This window comes from Delphinapterus leucas, chromosome 4 (assembly GCF_059928025.1).
Source record: "Delphinapterus leucas isolate spDelLeu-1000000601 "Yukka" chromosome 4, BTC_Dleu_Yukka2, whole genome shotgun sequence".
Classification (NCBI taxonomy): Eukaryota; Metazoa; Chordata; class Mammalia; order Artiodactyla; family Monodontidae; genus Delphinapterus; species Delphinapterus leucas.
Window position 1 is genome coordinate 80,138,443 of NC_143132.1, and position 10,318 is coordinate 80,148,760.

A 10,318-nucleotide genomic window follows, 5' to 3' on the forward strand; every position below is an offset into this window, starting at 1 on the left:
GATGATAAAAGAGGTAGGATGAGGGATAAGACACATTTTTTGATCTCATGGCCTTCTAAAAGAAATGAGAAAAAAAAAGTTATTGGAAGGAGAGATCAAGTACACAAGGGGGATTAATCTTAGAAATAAGGGGTGAGGTTTTGAGGAGAGTAGAAAAACATTGGATAAAAAGCTATGAAGAGTGGAAAAAGCCCATCTGAAAAGGCTGCTTACTGTATGATTCTAACCATATGATCTAGAAAAGGCAAAACTGTGGAGACAGACGGTCAGTGCTTGACAGGGGGTGGGGGAGGAGAGGGATGAATTGGCAGAATACGGAGGATTTTTAGGGTGTGAAAATATTCTACGTGATACTATAATGACAGACACATGTCGCTATACATTTATTCAAACCCATAAAATGTACAGCACCAAGAGTGAACCCTTAGGTAAACTATGGGCTTTGAATGATTACCGTGTGTCAGTGGTAACAAGCATAGCACTCTGAAGGGGGATGTTGATAATGGAGGAGGCTATGCACATGTGGAGGCATGGGGTGAATGGGAAATCTCTGTACCTTCCTCTCAATTCTGCTGAGAGCCTAAAAGTGCTCTTAAAAAATAAAGTCTTAATAAACATTTTTAACAAGCTATATATGGAGACTCAAGGGGTATAAGAGGTGACTAAGAGGTGTGCTCAATAGCAGTAAGGAAATAGCATTAACTTGTGTGAGAGCCAGAGATTCTGTGACTTCCTCTGTGGTGTCAGTTCAGATTTAGGAGTGGAGATAGCAGGTAGGAAGCCCTTTGAGGTAAGACAGAAACCATGAGAGACCAAAATCAAAGTAAGACAATGAAGGCAAAAGTATTTAATCTGCAAAGCATTACATGCTCCTGAAGAGCATCAACAACTGCTACTGCTCCTACTATTACAACTACGCTAGTACTAATAAAGGAAAACATCAGAAGAAGATTCTAGGGTGATGGCAATAATATTACCAGATGGTTGACCAAGGCATCCAGTCTAAAGGAAAGTGAGGCCAGAACTGGATCAGGAGGAGTGGACAACTGTAAATCACAGTGAGAAAGAAGGCATCATAATGTAGAACAAGACCCAGCATTATTCAGAGTAAGTAAGGCTAGTTGCTGTAACACCCCAAATCCCAGTGTCTTAACACAATAAAGGTTTATTTCTTGCTCAGGGGAAATCTGGTGCCAATGTTCATTGTGATGGACTTCCTTCAGGTGGTAGCTCAGAGACCCAGGATCCTTCCATCCAGCAGTTTCTTGGAATCCTCAACTTGTAGCTGAGCAATTGGCAAGAGAAAAAAAATGCAAATCATGAATCAAATGTTAGGGGTCAGTGGGAAGTGGTTTACATCGCTTTTGTTCACACTGCATTGGCCACAGGTAGTTTTAAGCCACATCCAGACATATTGCAATTGGGAAATGTGGCCCTTCTGTGTGCTCAGAAGGGAAATAAAATTTTCTTCTGCAAACATCCCATTGCCTCTTCAACACACAGTCACTGCCTTCACAATCTAACATAAATGAAGACAGACAACCAACATTATTTCAATGAGACAGTCACATAATATAAACTAGGTTCCGTGTAGTCACACAGGAAAAAGTGATTAATTCTCTCTGGGTGAGTCCAACGAAGCATTACTGAAAGATTGACTTTTAACCTGAGCCCTGAAGAATGTGTGGGAGGCAACCTAGCAGAGAAGACAGGGAAGAAAATTCCTGATGGGGAGAGGCACAGTGGCCAAAACTCAGAACTTTGGAAGCACGTGACATGTTTAGATACATGGGGATTGTGGAGAGGAGGCCTGGAGGATGAAGCTTTAAGAGAGAAAAATTCAGCTTAAGGAATGTGGGGCTAATTTAAGGGTAAAGTGTGACCCCATTAAAGATTTTAAAACAGGTGATTGACATAATCAGACAAAATTTTAGAAGAATAGTTTAAGAAGAAATGTAGACATTTGTGTGGAGGGGAGCAATGTGTAAAAAGTAAGTCAGAAAGAGAAAAACAAAGATCATATATTAACACATATATGTGGCATCTAGAAAAATGGTAAAAATGAACCTATTTGCAGGGCAAGAATAGAAATGCAGACGTAGAGAACGGACATAGGGACGGGATGGGGGGAAGGGGAGGGTGGGATGAATTGGGAGATTAGGTTTGACATAAATACACTTCCATGTGTAAAATACATAGCTAGTGGGAACCTGTGGTATAGCACAGGGAGCTCAGCTCGGTGCTCTGTGATGACCTAGGTGGGTCGGATGGGGGTGGGAGGGAGGTCCAAGAGGGAGGGGATATATGTATACATATAGCTGATTCACTTCACTGTACAGCAGAAACTAACACAACATTGTAAAACAATTATACTCCAATAAAAAAGGTTTTGCACTGATCTTGGAGAGAAATGATGAAAGCTCTGTAGCAGGAGCAGCAGGCAGGAAGTGATCAATCAATCAGTCAGCTGGTTGAATGAACAGAGTTGTCTTTCTACCTCTATCTCCCAGTCACTGATGTGAGGCTGTTGACCTGAGCTGAGAGAACTCCATCTTCTCCATCTTCTAAAACCCGTAGCCCCATTCTCATACTTCCTCTAACCTGCTCTCTCCTAAGTAACAATGGACTTCATTTCATTTTTTAAAACTTGCCCAGTTCTTGATTAAAGGTTACGTTTTCTGGTCAGAAAGACTATAAAGATTGACAATAATGGTGGAATTTCAAGCACTGGAAAAGCTGACAAGCTGTTCATTTTGAACAGAACATTCTTTTATATTTTCATGAATAAGGCCACCTATATGAGATGTCTCCTTGATTTCCACATATACTGTTATCACATACCAGGTGGACCAATGAATTCAATTAAGCAAATGGATTTGCTTAGAAAAATCAAAGCTGTTATAATTGCCTCTTTTGAACACCACCATTTCTGTGTCCAACGCTGCCTCATAAGAAGTAATGGCTTATTTTATGGACTGTACCATTCTTGGTTATCAGTTATATTCTTTGAACAGTGTCAGTTTGGACCACAATGTCATATCCTTCCCTCCCCGAAGTGTCTCTCATAGGAATTTGAGCAGTTTACATTGTCAATAATGAAGCTGGAAAATTACTGGCATTGGAAAAAAGAGATCAAATAGCAAGATCAGTGTGACTTAACTGAGTAACAGTATGGTGTTTTTCATCAGTTGTCAATTCAACTGCTGGACTTAACTGGTGTTTTGTTTGAAAATGTGATAAGTAATGACACAAATACATATAATCATAAATTTGAAGCTGGGAGTTTTCTTTTGTGGCTTTATTTTTTCGTTCCACTTCTCAGCCCCTTACCCTCCTCTGTCCCCTGAAGACAAATATTGCTGTGCGTTGTCTAAGAAGCATGTCAAACAAAATTACTGGTTAGACTTTTTGTAGAATGGGTTTTCAGACTCCCAGTTAATAGACTCCATATTACCTTGGGGTCCTTGTGTGGGTGACTTGTATAGACTGAGTTACTGAGCCATTTGCTCTGCATCAAATGTCCACGAGGAATTATCACAGCCAGACCTTGAGATTTTTAGTCATACTTCTTTTAGTTCTTCTATCTATTGTACCAAGTGTAGGGAGAAAATCAAATTCTGCAGTCTATTCAACAAATATTTCTTGAATATTTGTTATGAACATTCAAGATAAGGTGGGATAGGAAGTGAAGATAAGCAAAACCCTGTCTCTACACAAGGAGTTCATAGTCCAGTAAGGAGATATACACACAAACTCCTGATAGAGAATGTAGGGTGTGTGGAAGGATGGAGCAGAGGGGACAGAGTTAGGAGACATTTGAAAAGATAGCTTCAACTGGATTATCTACAATTTCAGGCTAAAAAGGTTTTAAACATTTATGGTGGGTAGTCACTGTGCTAAGTCTTTTGCATGCAAAATCTCATCTAATCCTCACAATTCTATGATATGGGTGTTATTAACCTCACATACAAATGAGAAAATTGAAGCTCAGAAAGGAATAGGCATCTTTGCCAAGCTAAAAAAGGGAAGAATTGACCTGTCTCTGTTTTTGATATTTGAATGAAAGGGCTCATGCCCCACACTACTTGCAGTGGGATTCCTACATTCTAATTTATTACGTGATTATGGCAGGAGGAGGGATGGTGATTTATGTTATCCTTAGTGATCTCTGGTTGGGAACCTTTTCTAGACAAATCATTATAGTTTATGGTTTGTCTTATCCTACACAGGAGGTCCTGGCCTAGTTTTAGATTGTCCCAGGCACAAAAAACCTCCTTTTCTTATTTCTTATTTTCCCATGCCCTTCACTCTCAACATTCACCAAGTATGACTCACATGAGGCATGTGTGTTCAAGCAGAGTATCAAAGATGAGGAAGGTACATAGAGAAGTAGAGAACACTGGATATCTGCAGAGGAATTCCTTCAAGTCTTTGACTGAGTACTGATATGCACACGTATGGGATAAAATTCCTAATGGTGGAGAAAGAACTTCCATAAGACAAAAAGACTCACATAGAGCTGGGAATATTTTTACAATCCCACCAACCATAGGAGATACCTTGATATATACTGGGTATTGATAGGACATTGAAAAAAGTCATGCCTTAGTAGTGGTGCTAAATTAGCCCCAGGGTAAAGGCTTCTCTGGAGTCACTATAATTATAAAGTTTAAAAGCAAGTCTCAAAATAATCAAATCGATCTGAAAGTAACTTAGCTATATATACTGTAACAAAGACCAACACTCTCAAAAAGAATGCAACTAAATAGAACAGCCAACCAATACATAAGACCTGGCATCCAATCAAAATTTTCCAGGCATTCAAAAAAACTTGAAAATTAGGCCCATAATAAGGAGAAAAATAAATCAATAGAAAGACTCAGAAATGACAGTGATGATGGAGACAGCAGATAAGGAATTTGAAATGGCTATTATAAATATTTATGAAGATGTAAAGTAAAACACAACATGTTAAGGAGAAATTGAAGATATTTTAAAATATCTAAATGGAGCTTGTAGAGGTGAAAGATGTATCAAAAATGAAAAATATAATAGATGGGAATCACAACAGATTAGACACTGCAGAAGAAAAAATCAGTGAATTTGAAAACGTAGCATTAAATGCTATGCAAAATGAGGAACACATAGGAAAAAAGACTGTAACAAGTGAACAGAGCCTTAGTGAGACAATATCAAGTTGTCTAACATACATAAATTGGAGTCCAAGAAAGAGAAGAGAAAGATGGAAGACAGATAAAAAGATTTGAAGAAAGAACGTCAAAAGTTCTTTTTTCAAACTTGATAAAAACTGTAAGCCCACAGATCCAAGAGTTTTGATAAGCTTCAAGCAGAATAAATATTGAACACACAAACACGTGTACATGCACCATACATACAGATACATACACACAATGGTAAATCAAAATCCAATTGATGAACATCAGAGAAAGAAGAAAAAAAATCTTAGCAGTCAGAGAATAAGGACACATTATATAGAGAGGAATAAGGATAAGAATGTCAGAAGACTTCTCTTAGGAAATGATGCAAGCCAGAAGGCAATGGAATGAAGGGAAAAGGCAACCTAGATTTCTATACTCAGAAATGAAAGCAAAATAAAAATTTTTCAGATAAATGAAAGCCAAGAGGATATCTCATCAGCAGACCCACACTACAGTAAATGTTAAAGGAAGTTTTTAAGGTAGAAGGCAAATGACACCTTCAACCTGGGTCATTACTTCATTTGTGTGATTTGGTTGTTTCCTTTACTGGATCCACTGATCTAAGTCTTGCATTGATGGTTCCATATTACTTCTGCCATGAGATATAGGATATATTGCAGACCTAGCCACTTAACCTGAGGTCAGTTTGGTTAATAAACCTGAATCTGAGTGTTCCTGCCTTATTAGTCCTGCAGATAAACATAAACCTCTAAGAGAGGCCATCCTCATTGTCAGCTTGTTTAGCCCTATCTAATAAGACAGGTAACCCCTCTGGTCCATATATGGTCCTGTTTTATATCTGTACTCTATAGAAATAGATTTTAAGCTGTTGCTGCCAGCTTCCAGATTTAAAGCCTGGGTCTTACACTCTTTTGTCCACTTCACCCCTGCACCAGCTTCTCTTCCTGGGTTCCCTGTTAAGTGAATGGCACCAATTTTCATCTAGCCACTAGAGTCAGCTTGATTCTTCCAGGTCCACTCAGTCACTAAATATTTTCAAACTTCTTTCAAGTCTGTCAACTTCTATCCTTCCTTATTGCCAGCTAACCTAGTCTAAGCCCCTACCATTCCTTACCTGGACCTCAGCAGTGTCTCATGGTCCTCCTATGTTCACTCAATCCATTGTCCACACTGAAGCCAGAGTGACCATTTAAAGCTCAAATCTGATAACACCACTCCCCTGGTTAATGCCTCTCATTCTCTTTATATTGAAGTCTAAGCCTCTTAAACTTCCTATGATCTTTAATAATCCAGCCTTTTCCTATTGCTGTAGCATCACCTCTTATCACTTGCTACCTCCAACTTTTACACATTAGACAACTAACAATCCTTGAATGTTCCATGTTCTCTTTTGCTTCAGGACTTCGTGGAAATTGTTCTGTCTTCCGCAAATGCTATCCCCCTTCATCTGATTCATGTGTCATCACCTCCCTAGTGAAGCTCTTTCTGACATCTCAAGCCTGGATTAGGTACTCCTCCCCTGTTCCTAACATTTTAGTAGTACTGATCACACTATACTGTAATGCCTGTCTACTTCTGCCTCCTCAAATGAGACTATGAGCAACTTGAGGGCAGGAACTGCCTAGCACATTGCCTGATACATGGTTGGGTGCCCAATGAGATTTATTGAATAAATGGTAGCTATTAATATTAATTATTGATTTAATATTATTAATTCTTCTAACACCTCTACGTTTTCTACAGTGGCTGACACATGTTAGTCACTCAGCACATTTTACTACATGAAGCAGCCATTTATCATTTACTGTATTATGTATTTGATGTATTGTAATGCCCTTTTGTAAATATGATTTAATTTCATTCTATCAATCTTCCTACCTTGAAGTATGTTTTATTATCCTCAATTAAAATATTTTTTAAAAACTAAGGTTCAGAAACTTTAAATAGTTTTCTCAGGGTCAAATTAATATCAGGAATGGTGTTCAAGCTCAGCTTCTCTTTCCAACTGAAGAAAATATATAAGTCTAAGAAGAGGGGAAGAATAATATGCAGCTTCCATACTCTCTGTCCAGTCTTCCCTTTATCAGATTGATTTAAAGAAAAATAACTTAATATCTTTGTTACGCATTTTCCCAGTGAAGAGTAAGAGAAAAGGAAAGGATCCTAACACTATGGATACAACATTTATTTCCAGTGTGTACCTGTGAAGTATATCAAAATGGAATGTAACTCAAAGAAGAAGCAAATTACAATTCTTGTATGATGAAATCTTTATCTGCAGGTATTTGATGGACCTATAAGTAGACAAGGCAAATTGATATAATACCACAGAATCTTTAATCAGTGCATCAGACGGAAAAAGGGTGAAATGGATGATGATGGTGACTTAGTCTCCGACTGGGATGTAGAATGATTATGTTTTCACAGTCAAGTTAGATTAGTATGTGTAGATGGATTAAGTGGCTCTCTGGTGTTGTTGAAAAAGGGAAGTGAAGGCATCTCTGAATAAATATTTTTCACCTAAAACATTGCCTGAAATTCCACTATGAGGGAACCCAGTCAAACATTCCTTTGGGCAGAGAGTTTATATGAGAAATCCTGATATAACATCCTCAGGAGGCTGTGTGATGGAGGGAAAAGCATTCTGGCTTTTGAGGTCTGCTTTCTTGCTCTACTGATTACTCATCCTGTGAACTGGGCAACAGGGCTGTTTTCTCCTCTGTAAAATGAGGAGTAGGAGCACTTGACCTCTATGTCCCATCAGCATTACCATTGCTGTGGGTCTATGGGTGATCAGTGATCCTATCAGTACAGTAGGCTGACCTGTCTCTAATTCCTCCCCTCCTTGATTCCCATATTCTGTCCAACTATCGTCAGTTCTGTGTGGACCACTGGATGGCCTGGAGTTGGCAGTAGATTTGTGGAAATTATACGAATCAGGGAAATCACAATTATTCCTATTTATTTCTCTCTACCCTTTTTTTTTTGGACATTTGACATGGATTTCTAGAGTATGTTTCCAGCTAGAAAGCATTCCTGGTTTTTGCTGAGCCATAGTTTCATCTTCTTTAAAATGAAAATGCATAATATGTATTACAGTCTCCATTGAAGGCTTCTTTCGCCTTGCCTTAAGTAATAGGTGAGGTTTTAATGGGCATTGCATTTGTGACAGTGTTTAACAAGACTCCTGACACAATGTAGGCAGTGCAGGAAGTTAGTTTCCCCTCCCTACTTTTGCTTTTGCTGCAGATCAAGTAAAACCAACATATGTATCCTTATACAAAACTTGGCCTATACAAACATGCAGCATCTGACTTTTAATGGTTCCTCATGCCTGGAGAAATAAAGCAATTATATTCTCCTGAGTCAACCACCTCTCAATAAACATGATTCCTTTTGCAGAGTTTGATTCCTCCTATATGTGTGAGAGTGAGGCAGCATCTAATTAGAGCTAGGTTGCCTTAATGAGAAGTTGCTTGTCATTAAAACTCTCATCCTTGAATTGCCTGCCCTGATCTGGAGACATCCACTTGGCCAAGCCTCCCGGTGCTTGCTGCCACCAAGAAACCTTGAATGGCTAGGGTTAGAGGGTCTGACAATGATGTCAGTTGCTGTATCTGATTTCATGTGACAGCTAATTATAACATTCATTCAGAAAAAAATAAAGAAGTTGTTGTCATAGTAATGACTGACTCTCTGAGCAGGATGCATACCCCCAACTGGAGTATGTGCCAAATATCAGTTTGTTGTGTACAATGTAGGAATAATTGAGACTGTACTTCAGGGAGAAAAAAATTTGATATGGACAGAGTTTCCCGTGCTTGTGCCATATTGCTTCCCCTCTGTGCAACCATGATTTTCCTCTGATTTCTATTTCCTTTTCCAAGAAGGTCACTTTTCAGGGATTTGTACACTTGTTAAGTGCATTCTGTGAAACTGATGTTGCAGGGGGCACACACATTACAACAGCAATGATGGTGGCGCTGTGGTGATGGTAGTAGAAAGCTGCGTCAGCCAAGGCACAAAAAGCCTACAATAAGCAGAAACCTCACAATACCACAACTATCAGCTGGACAGACTTATGTGTTTGAATCTTGATTCCTCAAATTTATAGCTTTATGGCCTTGGGCAAGTTATTTCATCTCTCCAAGCATTATTTTCCTCATCTTTAAAATGAGAATAAATAAAACTACCTACTTTATGTAGTTGGTATGAGAATTAAATGAGGTAGTTTGTAAAGTGCTTGGCTCGGCAATGGCATGGGGTAACCACTCAGTGAATCGTAGCTATTGTCATCTTATCTTGACAGGGGTAAAAGTGGTAATAATGTGATGTCCTCGATAATTTCACAAGGTCCACAAACTAAGAAAACAAATTGGAAAGAGAATTTGGCATTAAAATCCAATCCCTTAAGCCTGAGGAAATATTGTGGTCTGAATCTTTCTGCTCTCGCCCCCAATCTTACCAATTCAAAGCATCGTCCTCAGGGAACATTTGGTAAAAATGGTGGGTTGAAAAAAATGTACGTTGCTTTGCTCCATTCTCAAACTCCATTTAAACAACAGCGAAGAGAGGCATCTTAAAAGGCAAAAATCCACAGGAGTGGAGAAAATGAAAAAAGACAAAGTTGCAAGCAACAAAATTTTAGGAAGTAAAATGCAAATGAATGGGTGCTAATTAACTTAGCACAGAAAAAGCTGAATCTTAAACTAGCACTGGTAAAAGTTGAAAAAGAACTGATTTACATGCAGAACCCCTCAAAAACTTATGCATTCACACCAAGTTGCTCAGGACTTGGGAGTGAATAGACTTGCTTAAAAGTCTGTTTATGACACAGTTCTCTAGATCCCTTCCCTTACACCTTGCAGCCAGGTGTATACGCTCCCCTACTCTGGTAGAAGACTGGAGATGTATTCTCTGGATAGGATAAAATAGATACTCCCTGGACTACAGGATACTAGGCACAGTTGATAGTATGGCACCATTCTGAAAACAAGGACAAGAAAAACATGTGTCCTAAATATTGAGGTCTCCAGCCGGCTCTGCCAACACAGCTACAAGAATGGCAGCCAACCAGAGTCCTCCAATATAAGACTGGAGGATTCTTCCCCAGAACTGTGATCAGCCTAAGAGGAAAG